The sequence below is a fragment of the Haliotis rufescens genome, unplaced genomic scaffold (genome assembly GCF_023055435.1).
Source record: "Haliotis rufescens isolate VD_foot unplaced genomic scaffold, xgHalRufe1.0.p SCAF_7, whole genome shotgun sequence".
NCBI classification, from domain to species: domain Eukaryota; kingdom Metazoa; phylum Mollusca; class Gastropoda; order Lepetellida; family Haliotidae; genus Haliotis; species Haliotis rufescens.
This window is the reverse complement of record NW_025964361.1, coordinates 29,621,725-29,634,520: the sequence shown is the minus strand read 5'-3', so window position 1 is coordinate 29,634,520 and position 12,796 is coordinate 29,621,725. Positions and strand designations below refer to the sequence as shown.

General features: G+C 37.3%; 1 protein-coding gene across 7 annotated transcripts in view; it reads left to right on the top strand.

The window, feature by feature from the left end:
• The first annotated feature begins 662 nt into the window (after positions 1-662).
• The window catches only part of LOC124148123 (nascent polypeptide-associated complex subunit alpha, muscle-specific form-like), a 65,898-nt gene continuing 53,764 nt past the window's right edge, over positions 663-12,796 (top strand). For 4 of the 7 annotated variants that reach the window (XR_007218939.1, XR_007218938.1, XM_048387399.1 and 1 more), the window contains exons 1-2: positions 663-818; positions 7,254-7,530. The gene's annotated coding sequence lies outside the window, so the exon portion shown is untranslated. Of the gene's footprint in view, positions 819-918; positions 1,209-6,037; positions 6,058-7,253; positions 7,531-11,772; positions 11,926-12,796 lie in introns of those variants that run through there. The other 3 variants (XM_046519070.2, XM_048387398.1, XM_046519073.2) reach the window with 3 other exon arrangements.

The window sequence follows — 12,796 nt, the reverse complement described above, 5'->3', positions numbered from 1 at the left end:
TGGCCTTATTATTCACAGTACTATGTAGAAAGACTGCAACGACTTACAACAACCCAGTGGGAGCAAATGCTTCGATACATAGGAACTGTTCATATCAGGGAGACTATATAAAGGGACTGGTCATTTATTATAGGGGGTGGGTGGGTCGAGGGGAATCAGGGGAGAGTCACCCCAAAATATTACATTCTCTCGGGGAGGGTCGTAAAAAATAATACCATATTTAAGGAGGGTCCTGAAAATACAGACAGTTAATGATAAACTATAAAGTCTCTTTGCATGTTGTCTTCTCAGTGAGGGTCGTGAAAGAAATGTGCAAAGATATGGGGAGGGGCATAAAAAATGTGACCCCCCACCCTTGTGTAATAAATGGCTGGCTGGTCACTAAGACCTATAAACATTATCAAGTCATACACTAAGACTTACTATACGAACAAATCTTGCACTTCACGTGGTTTAAACCTTTCTGTTTTTATATATATTTAATTCACAGTGACTAATATTGCCAGGTAAAAAAATGCGAAAAACTCTTATGTTAAATATTTCTTCTTGACAACAGTCTGTACATTTATCTCACTATATGTGAATGACATTGTTGAAGGATTAAGACCCGGCTGCAAGTGTTTCCTAGTTACCTCCCATGAGCATCCGCAATTCGTGACCTCTGACCCCTGGCACGACGAAAGAAAACAACAGGTGCGATATTAAACAATGAAACGCCAATCACTCGCGTGGACAAACAACAGGAACGGTTAGTGCGGACACTTTACTAATTGGAAAGACTAACGCTGGGAGGCTCCGAATACAGGTGACCAACTCAGGTAAGTTCTGGCGAATGTAGCTCGCGAGTTAGAACGCAGAACAACAGACAGGCAGTGGCATAGACTTGAGAGGGCCTTGTCGAGTTTCGTAAGTTACGCGAACAATTGTAAGAAGAGGGTTGTTATTTTGGGACTTGTTGAATGCCAGTGGGAATAATTTCACCTACTGTGTGGTGTTGTTGAGAACGAATGTCCTGAAAAAGCTGGCTTTGATAGATTTGGATACAAATTTGTTCACAGTTGGTAGTGGATGTATACAGCGTTCAGCGTTCTGTATATATGTACCATAAACAGCTGAGCAACGTCAAAGTATGATGAAAGTCCTGTACAAGTTTTCATAAAGCTGCTTGTTGTGGACTGTGTTTCACTTCTTTGGATAAGTTTGTGTGGGTAAGTTTTTTTTTCTTATTTCTTATTTATTTTATGAATTATTAATTATCAATTTTGATAATCCAATCATGATAATGATTTAAAATAATATCACTATTTATGTTGTGTATGTCTAGGTCATTTGCATAGGTCAGTAGGAGGGGTTGTCTCGAATTATGTCTGTTGAGCTTGGTTATAAACAGTGATTTATTTGAAAAAAAGAAGTTTTCTTTCTTTAAGTGAAGAAATAAACGAAATATTAAAAAAGGAAATTTAGCCTCAAATGTTTTTTAGCTTATTTGTAAACACAATGAGATTGAACAAAATAAGCTTTCACTTCAGAGATAACAGATATAAAAAAAACCCAGCACATTTTATAGGATTCTTTAAAACTGATAATTTAATGTTTATTAGATTTCAAGAAAAGGTTCAAAATAAGATTTTCAGAGTTTAGTAGTGAATGAATAATCCATTACAGGGAGTCACAAGTTTTGGCAGTTAGAGACAAAAAATGCCTCATCCATGTTGTTTTTCCAAAATGACACTTAACCATCCTGAACACCAAAGTTTTATAATTTTTGTCATTTTTTGTCTGTGTGTTTGCCAACAACTGATTGCCCTCATTAAAATGAAATTACTTCCAGAATTATTTAGGAAAATATCATGAGGGACCAGCTTTCATTCCCATCAAACATCTTTGTGAAAGCATTGTCAGATTATCTTCGCTGCTCTTCTGTTGACAAATGCTAAAAAACTAACAGAACATAAAGTACATGGAAACATGTTTTGTATCAGTTCCATTTCAAAATGGTTTGATAAAATGATTAATTTTTAATATTGCTAGTAAGTACACATGTTGAAATCACTCCTTCGTTACTACCAGTGTTGTTTGGTAATGAGCGTGCTGAGATGTGCATGCCCCCCCTGCAAAACATTCATCTCAATGGCAGCTGTGAACATATATTTGAAAGTCAATTTGTGCTCCAGTCGTTGAACCAAGAGCAAGGTCATGCACAAGTATAGTGCAGCATGATATACAGAAGATAAACCCCTGTAATGGTAAACCCGGAATGGTTGAATGAGTCAACGAATGTTTGGTGCATTGTGGTATCCTCTGCCACGATATGAGTATCGTATCGATGGGGCAGATAAAGTGACAAAAAGATACAAGAAGGTTATTATATACTACTGTAAAGAAGTTAAAAGAACAGCTTCTTTTGAGTCATATCTTCCATGACATATTTACCATGGCAGTATGAGAGAATTGGGTGATCTTCTTTTAACTAGTATATACCATGACAGATTAACTATGGTTAGATGAAAAATTGTGCATTCTGTAACTTCTTTTGAGTTGCATATACCATGACATCTTATTTTCTGTCATGTATTTTCTGCATATATGTGCACAAGGTCTTAAGCCACTGTTATATTTATTAACTAAAATGTACAAAAATATGTTTAGTTCAGCTACTATTTACTTCCTTAGATGATAGAATGTTTCCTTAGCATGTCAAGTATTGATTTGGAAGTATCGTTCATTATGTATCACAGCGCGATCGTACTATCAAGTTGTGCATCTTTATTGGAATGAAATGGGGTCTTTTTGGAATAGTGGACCAATTAGGCACCCCTGTCATTGATGGTATTGTCAATGTGCCCTCCCATTGTCATCTCGTATGTTTCTCGATTGACCGTAAACTGTAGCCCTTGACCCTTTTTTCTAGTTTCCCATGAGTTGGTCAGTAGACGTTATCACCATCCCAGTGGTGTCTGAATTATGTGTCATTACTGTACATTTGTTGCGCTTCATTATGACAAATCAGTCATTATCTATTGAAATACTGCAAAATACCCATTTTTGTAGAAATATATAAATATTCCAACCATCTACCCACCCTATTTTGGGATGGGCTGAAATGGGAAACACACGTTTGTTTCAGCTTAAGTGCACAGATTCCTATTTTTACTATAACCTGGCCTTATCTTAATTAAAATACTCACAAAAAACTAACTTTATAGAAGAAGCCCACATAACAGCACACTGCTAACCCACTACCACCTTCTTGGAGAATTGCTTAAGGAAAAAGAGCCAGCTGAACCTCAATTTGAGAGTACGTTATCCGAAGTTCCGCATTATCTTTCTCAGATTGAACCATGTCGCAATCACCAGGTGCAGAAGCCACTCCTTCGAGGAAGCTTGCACCAGCATTTAGTGCCTACATTTGTTTTAATTATGTAATTACATCTGACACCTTGCCTGTTTTTCGCTAAACCAGAGAAACTCTAAGATGAGGGAAGAGGTTTCCACAAAGATTTGTATTGATAAGGGAGAAACTTTATCCTGTGTGCTGTTGCTTCTGATAAAAAATTAACTTCCTATTTACAAGTAGGCTTTAGTGAAGGAGGTGTTTTAATCTTTTTTTTAGACAATTGTTGGTGCTGCGTTTCTTTGATAAGGGATTATTATGGTAGATGAGGATAGTAGTTTATTTTAAGCTCACCTGACTGAAAGTCAAGGAAAATTATGTCATGGAGTGTTGTTTGTTGTCCGGTTGTCCGTTAACTTTCACAGTTTTATATATCTGCTCGACATTAAAAGGGACCCGTGAAGATCCGGGGTAGACTAGGTCTTCAGCAACCCATACTTGCCGTAAAAGTCGACTATGCTTGTCGTAAGAGGCGACTAATCGGGTGGTCAGGCTCGCTGACTTGGTTGAAGCATGTCATCGATCCCAATTGCGTTGATCAATGCTCATGATATCAATCACTGGATTGTCTGGTCCAGACTCGATTATTTACAGACTGCCTTCATATAGCTGGAATATTGTTAGCTGGGGTCGGGTGGTCAGGCTGGCTGACTTGGTTGATGCACATCATTGTATCTCAGTTACGTGGATTGATGCTCATGATGTCAATCACTGGACTGTGTGGTCCAGACTTGATTATTTACAGACCGTGTCATATAGCTGTAATATTGCTGAGTGTGGCGTTAACAACAACAAACAAACAAACAGCATGTATTTCTTACCACAGCAGAAATCAGCATTAAATTGAACATGCAACTTTCAATTTTTGTTAGTTATAATTATCCTTTTGCATCCCAATGACAATGTACATTATTTTAGATCCGTAAGACTCGCAATGTAAGTTATTTAGCATTCCTACGACATGCAATGTAATTTATTTTGCAATGCTACAGCTTGCAATGTAACTTAATTTGCATCCCACGATTTGCATTGTAATTTATATTGCATCTCTACAACTTGCAATGTAATTTATTTTGCAATGTAACTTAATTTGCATCCCTAGACTTGAATTGTAATTTATTTTGTATCTCTACAACTTGCAATGTAATTTATTTTGCATTCCTACGACATGCAATGTAATTTATTTTGCAATGCTACGACTTGCAATGTAACTTAATTTGTATCCCTAGACTTGCATTGTAATTTATTTTGCATCTCTACAACTTGCAATGTAATTTATTTTGCAATGCTACGCCTTGCAATGTAACTTAATTTGCATCCTTAGACTTGCAATGTAATTTATTTTGCATTCCTACGACATGCAATGTAATTTATTTTGCAATGCTACGACTTGCAATGTAACTTAATTTGCATCCCTAGACTTGAATTGTAATATAATTTGCATCTCTACAACTTGCATTGTAATATATTTTGCATTCCTACGACTTGTAATGTAAATTATTTGCATCCCACGACTTGCATTGTAATGTATTTTGCATCTCTACGACTTGCAATGTAAATTATTTGGCATCTGTTCTCTATTTGTATGTGTGTATACATGGTATAGGATGGAATATTTTAAATCAGGCCCTCAGTATCAGCAGCTACTGTACCCATCCAATCCCTTGTTCTACTGGCAGACATTGGTCACTAATAACCTGCCCCATGAGGATTCCAGTTTGGAAAAGGTCCCTGGAAACCCTGGGTCATAAGAGGCTGCTTAATGTATCAGGTGGTCAGACTTGGATGATTGTGTGTCATCATACCCAGATTGCCTGGATTGTTGCTCACAATATCGACCACTGCATTGTCTGGTCCAGACCTGTATTATTGACAGGCCGCTGTCTTATAGCTGGAATATTGCTGAGTGTGGGATTAAACAACAAACAAACTGGAGAACTGTTTTATTCTCCATTTAGGGAAGTGTAACAAAAATATAGGGGTTCCTGACAAAATCTGGATAATGAATGTGAATACTTCTTCAAAATTTGATCTGATTTATTATCAACAATGCATGGTAAAACTTCTTTCTCAAGTAAAGTTAAAACCTTGCCACGTTTCTGAAATTCAAGTATTAAGCTCCAACTATGTATAATGTCACAGGTTGATATTATGAAAATGAACTCAGAATGCAGCTACACGTCTGAAGAACTCCCAGCTGTGACGTGAACTGTTTTCATGAAAAAGATAGCTACTATATTTATTACATGATGTGAACTCGCTAACCACTTCAAATAATGAATGGCACTTGTAATTTAAAGCCCCAATAAAGTTAAACTAGGTGTTGCGTTAAGTACGGTACTTTGTAGTGGTGCATTATTTCAGGCCATGATACACTTTGAAGTAATTATTTCTCTTGTTGATTCGGCTAGCGCGCAGAGACATAGTGAAAACATTGGCACTGCTGATCAAATTTCTTCACTTTGGAAAAGACATTTTGTGAGTGTGCTGGCCAAATTTACTATGAGGCCGTCAAACATGGCTGAGCCTCATTTTGAAACTTGATAGTACAACAGACAAGGAGATAGAATAACAGATAGAATCTTGTAGTAGTTATTAAAGTCCTACAGGAGGAAGGGTAAAGTTGTGTTGACTGAGAGAGAGGCCTGGGCTTGTAGCAACTTGTGAGTAGATAGTCAGAATCCAAGGAGATGTTATAACATTGTCTCAGACATTTTTGTAAATTTGTACACATTCACTGTTTATCAAGATTTAAAATTTGTGATTATCAATATCTTTGCTCTATTTATTTGTTATTTAATTTCAGTTTTGTCTCTTGTACACTTCTTATTTAAACATCCAATAGGTAACCATGGTTCTCCGCACCCGTGAAGATTCCGGGGTAGAATAGGTCTTCAGCAACCAATGCTTGCCGTAAAAGGCGACTATGCTTGTCGTAAGAGGCAACTAACGGGATTGGGTGGTCAGGCTCGCTGACTTGGTTGATGCATGTCATCGTTCCCAATTGCGTGGATCAATGCTCATGATATTAATCACTGGATTGTCTGGTCCAGACTCGATTATTTACAGACCACCTTCATATAGTTGGAATATTGCTGAGTGCTGCGTTAAACAACAAACCAACCAGCCAACCAACCATGGTTCTCCGGTTAGAAATATTTCTATATTGACTTCTGTTTTGCAGATTATTTTTGCAGATAATATCAATCACTGGATTGTTTGGTCCAGACTTGGTTATTTACATGCCTCTGTTATATAGCTGTAATATTGCTGAGTGTGACAAAACAACAAAAATATCCAAATTAAATTATTTGTTGCATTATTTTATGTACTTTTTTACCATCTTTACTATGTTTACAGTTTGTCCTTTTTTATCATCTAGTCAGAACAGATCAACAAATTAGTTAACAACTTTCTGAAAGGTTTCTGTTTTATAGGATATACGGTACATGTCAAGTACTGTCATGTCTTACTTTGATCAAATGTAGTACCGGTAGTCATCACTAGAGACAATGTGTTGTACGTTGTTAGAACCACAGCTGCAGGAGAGATCATTGTGATATATAGTTGATATATCCGCCATGCAGTTTACCATATATCAAACGTCATACATAAACATGCATAACTCTCCCGCACTGCAGCCTCACACAACATAGACTTTTAATTTAGCTTATTCATCACTATGTAGATAGGATATATGTAAGGCAAAACCAAATCAGTGAAAGCCCATTTGATCTCCTAATGGTTGAGTTAAACGTACATGTTCTTTCATCGCTGACATTCATCTACGACCTAATTTTAAACTTGTAACTGAAACTGCCGATAGATGTATTCTATGCAGCCCGAATGTGTTTTGCAGGCGAGGTGTCGTCAAATGTTTTCCACGAGACTGAGATGCACTTGTTCTGAGGGAGGAAGGGAAGTGTAGCGTGACCCTGACTGCAAGCAGCAAGAGACAGGAAATATGTCTCCAGCACTTTCCTGTAGCCAAACAGAAGTCCAAGTGAGCTAGACCCACTTCAACAACATCTCAAACAGTGTTGGCCCGCCTATAGAAATATACAGTTCAACAGTCGGGGAACATATATAGTGCAGTATTTCATGGACGGAATGGATTTACCTCTGTTGATTTCAAGGTGAGGTTATTATTGAATATTTATTTAATTACTGGCATTGAAGTATTGTGAATTTAAGTAAATGATGAGAAATGTTGAAACCTTTTATGAAGTTGGGATGTAATCTGTTAGGGTTGGATGGGAAATTATTTTGGTTTGTATGTTTTCTCAGAATGAGTGTAGGGTTATTTTAAAGAATAAAATTGGAATTGTTATTATTAGTGTTATTTGTTTATTTGATAAGTGAATTATTTTTAATGCATTAATGTACTTGGGTTAATTCAAACAGAATTGGAGGGGGTGGGGTAGACTAATGGTTAAAGCGCTGGCTCATCACGCTGAATAACTGGGTTCAATTCTCCACATTGGTACAATGTGTGAAGCCCATTTTCCGGTGTCCCCTGCCGTGATATTGCTTAAATATTGCTAAAAGCTGCGTAAAAGCATACTCACTCACTCAAACAGAATTCTGTTTATGCACATAGTCTTAGAAAGAGATATAAATTCATGATCCACATGTTGATTTCAGGCTCCATGTTTAAGCTATATGATGATCAGGAATAAACAACAACATCAAGAAGATCTTCAGGGTTGTTGATAGTTGGAAGTAATCACTTGCAAAACATGACAGTATTACATGTGAGTCATTGCAGCATGCTTGAAGTACACAAATATACAAAATCAACAGAAACCTGCTATGTAAACAGCCCCTAGTTTGTATGTACCGTTTATTAAAATGATTTTAGTGTGCAAGTCATGAAGGAAAGCTCACATCCGTGTCAGGATCAATGTACATCATACGTGACTGTTACGCATTTCAGCCATTTATTGTTGAGGTTGTCCTAGTTGTTAGAACAGACAAACCTTGTTAGTCAAGGCCCTCATTAGTCTGAAAACCCTGGTATACAGGCCGATTTTAGTTCAGAACCTCTATGTTCTAACCTCAAAGTCATGACTGTAAATCGTGTATCATAAAAATGTGAGTGTCCCTTTTTTGAATTAAGGTAACACATTTTTGTCTGGACATACTGGAGTATGCTGTCATGTCAGGTTCACTGCACAGGGCGGAAACATTGACATACGTAACAAAGATTCCACTAAACAATGTAATTGAGTGCTAGAGTGCTTCTCAACAAGTTCCGCATCAAGTGTGGTCACTTTGTTTACACTATGTGCTCCAGCTGTTGTGACAGTCGCCAACTGTGTATGATGTCTTTCTTCTCGGTAACTTGGCCAAATAATCCCTTCACCTCGTAACAACAGCCATGGTGCATACATACTCTGTTCACAGGATTACGCTCACTATGTGAGGAACAACATTTACAATCTTTGTCAGTGACGAAGGCAGGGCTATTCGCTTTAATTTCATGACTCAATTTAGGCCAGGGGGGGCTCTCGTATCAATTTGGGGACGCATTAATTTGATGATTTATGGTATTCCGTACCACTGTTAAAGGGGGAGGTAAAGACCCTATTGTTATGACAGTTCTCAGATGCACTTTTCAACTTTCATAACAAGAATTCAAATTTCCCCATAACTTTATATTAGATATTTCTAGTGTGAGGGCCCTTATAATACCTAGCCCTTGTCAATCCAGACACTTCACTGGGAACTATAGTCTGGATTTACAGGTATTTACACTGTATAGGATACCTTTAAGTGGCGTTTAGTGGCCGTCATATATGTGAAGACAGGGTTAAGGTTAGTGTATCTATTCTGAAATCTTTCAATACTTTAATACCTTTAAAAATTCTGGTTTAGAATAGGTCCCCAGCAACTAATGCTGGTTGTAAGAGGTGACCACATTTATCAGGTTGTCAGTCTCGGTGACTTGGTTGATAGCGTTTCATTGTACACGGGGCGTGGATTGTTGCTTGCAAATTATCAGTCACTCGATTGTCTGGTCTGGACTTGATCATTTACTGTCTACCATCAATAGCTGGATTATTGCAAACAGATAATCATTACACAATAAATTCTGTTTTATGATTGAAAAAAACTTGTAATATTGATTTTGTATGGCTAGCTCGACTTTGCTATTGGTATGAACTAGGCTGGGTTTGATTAATTTAGATGCAGATATATAATTACACAAGCATGGTGCAGGACTTGGTTGTCATGGTTTTCAATGTCTTTCATGCTTAATAACTGATTTATGTACTAGCATCTGTACTGAAAACCCCTACTGATGAATAGGACTGCTAGCACTGTACTTGTAGCGAGCAGCCATTACAAATCCACCTCCTTCTCAGCCAATGCAGTCTGTTACATGTCTTAAACATCTGATGTAAACATGGCCGTATGTCTGTATAACACTACAGAGAACTTGATGGAGGAGAGGGGACTTTGTTTTATTTTCGAACATATAAACAATGATAAAGATAAATACGCAGTTTGTGAGGAACACTTCAAAGCAGTTGATCATTTCCTCATGTTGTGGTTTCTCCTTGCTTCAACATGTTTGTAAGTGCTGACTGCACAATTCAAGTATCTGTCTTAGATCAAACAATAGTTACCATGGTTACTTGTATAATTGTTATCAAGTATCTTTCTTAGATCAAACAATAGTTACCATTGTTATAATTATTATCATTTGGATTTTAATTGCAAAAAATGTCATTTGTTTGTTTGTTTGTTTTGTTGTTTGATGCTGCACTCAGCAGTATTCCAGTTATATGAACGCGGTCTGTAAATAATCGAATCTGGACCAGACAATCCAGTGATTGACATCATGAACATTGATCTACGCAATTGGGATACGATGACATGCACCAAGTCAGCGAGCCTTACCATCCGATCCTGCTAGTCGCCTCTTACGACAAGCATGGTCACATTGGTTGCTGAAGAACTATTCTAACCTGGAATCTTCAGGGTCAGACAAGATGAGACAGTGTAATCACTGATCTCTGTATTAGAATTTTGTCTGAAATAATTTTTTTGTTATAATTATATTATTTTGTGGCATTATTGCCTGAAATAATGGTTATGATGTTCATGATAATGAATGAATGTTGTTTTATACTGATTTCAGTAAAATTAAATAACCCCGCTACATTACCATGATTACCCCAGCCTGTAAGTATTCGAGTACCAAATAGTCAACTAAAGTTCGTTTTAAGGCGTCAATAGCGGTAATCTGACCGTGGTTGCTGTTAATAACAGTGAGTTGTGCGATCTTCCGATCGCTTAACACAATTTCGCCAAAATTAATTAAAACAATATTAAAAGGAATTTTGAATAAAATTAATAAAATAAGTTACAAACATAAGTCCAGATATACAAAGAACACTTTTTATAGCATGACAGTGTAATTAATTACATGACTAATTTGCATACTTCAGCATGGATTTGTTGACATTGTATTTCCGGTGTTACATGCTCGCGGTAATGTCTTTCCATGGGGGACAAAACATCAAAACTCATTAATTCGTGTATAAAGCACCCCTTCTACACAGCTGTGTTTTTAAAAAAAAAAGTGTGCACTATACTCAAGAAAATACAGTAGCAATTATTGAAGAATTATATGTTCATGGTAATTGGTTTTATCACCAGTGATATGATTTGCTTATTGTTAGAGGGGGTCTAGGTTGCCAGTTGTTTACATCACCGGAAACAGCTGTGCTGAGTTGCATCTCTTAGGTGTTCAAGAAACTGTTGATCATGGGTTCAAATCACATACTTTTCCTAAACTTCTAAGACCTGCATCACTTCAGGATTTCCTCCCACAAGAAGCTGACCCCATGACATAACTGAAATATGTTCCAAGCCGGGTTAAACCATTTCACTCACTCACTCACTCTTGGCTCATGGGGGCTTGTGGAGCCGATTGGTTGGATAAGAAAAACAATTAAACTGGAATAAAGAGAAGAAAATAGGCATTCCTCACAACACGTCCCACAAATACTTTCACATCTTCGTCTCCATTCACACACCACAAAGAAAGTCATAAAGTCAAGGTAGAAAGCATATCACTGGGTGATAAGGAGTGATGATTATTTTCTCATAGGAAAAAAAGGAGCAACAGAGAAAATTCCCATCAGTCTCCAACATAAAGCCTGCCAACAATGCACAGGGGCCTGTTCTCGCCCACCTCAGCCTTAGCAAGAGTACAAACAATCTTTTGTGATGTTGGTGAAGTTGAAATGCATGAGGGGGCACATAGCTTGACATTGTTATTATAGAATCTGATGTTGGAATACATCCAGCATGGGCTAATCTATTTATGGCTCTTATGGCCGAAGTGTGTTGGATAAAGATTAATCATAGATTACTGATAGAAGCATGCAAGTGAGGTTGTTAATACAAGCTTGATGAAGTCTCCGTGAACAGGTATATCCTAGATAGAAGACTTACTGGCAAATAAGGATTATTATGACTGACCCATTTGGGATCTGCTGAAGATTGGTGGCTATGTGGTATGTTGGAGGAGTGTGTGTTTAATTCTATGGGGTATTCAGTACTCAAGTTGAGGTTTGTAGGAAAATGTGTAAGCTTTCTGTCCTATTAACCTCTCCTATTAGCCAGATGGTGTAGGTGATGTGTCGAGCTGGTAAACCCATCCCACCACTGCCAATGGTGTGGTATATGTATCTCTATTGAAGTAGATTTATACAGCAGATCCATTCAGCTCTGTGGTAAAGTGTTCTGACAGATTATCTCTCTATTTGCTTCAAAGGGGACCCGTGAAGATCCGGGGTAGAATAGGTCTTCAGCAACCCATGCTTGCCGTAAAAGGCGACTATGCTTGTCGTAAGAGGTGACTAACGGGATCGGGTGGTCAGGCTCGCTGACTTGGTTGAAGGATGTCATCAATCCCAATTGCGGATCGATGCTCATGATGTCAATCACTGGATTGTCTGGTCCAGACTCGATTATTTACAGACCGCATTCATATAGCTGGAATATTGCTGAGTATGGCGTAAAACAAATAAAATACAAATGTACAAATAAAATATTAAATGAAGGGTAGACAGTGATACTGTATTCTTTTGAGTAAGGATAAGAATTTATGGATGAACAACTTCTTTATTACAAAGATTTATTTGTAATAAAGAAGTTGTTCATCCATAAATTCTTATCCTTACTTAGTACTCCAACTTCTAAATGCCTATAAAAAAAATGATTTTTTTTGCTTCCGACCTATATATATTATTTTGAATGCACGAAACATGTACCTATACTGGCATGTATATGTCCTGCAAGAAATCGGCATGACTGAACATGCTAAAATTGTCCATGCAATGAAATCTCACTCAGGTATTCGTGCGTGTTTATTTGTTAATGCTA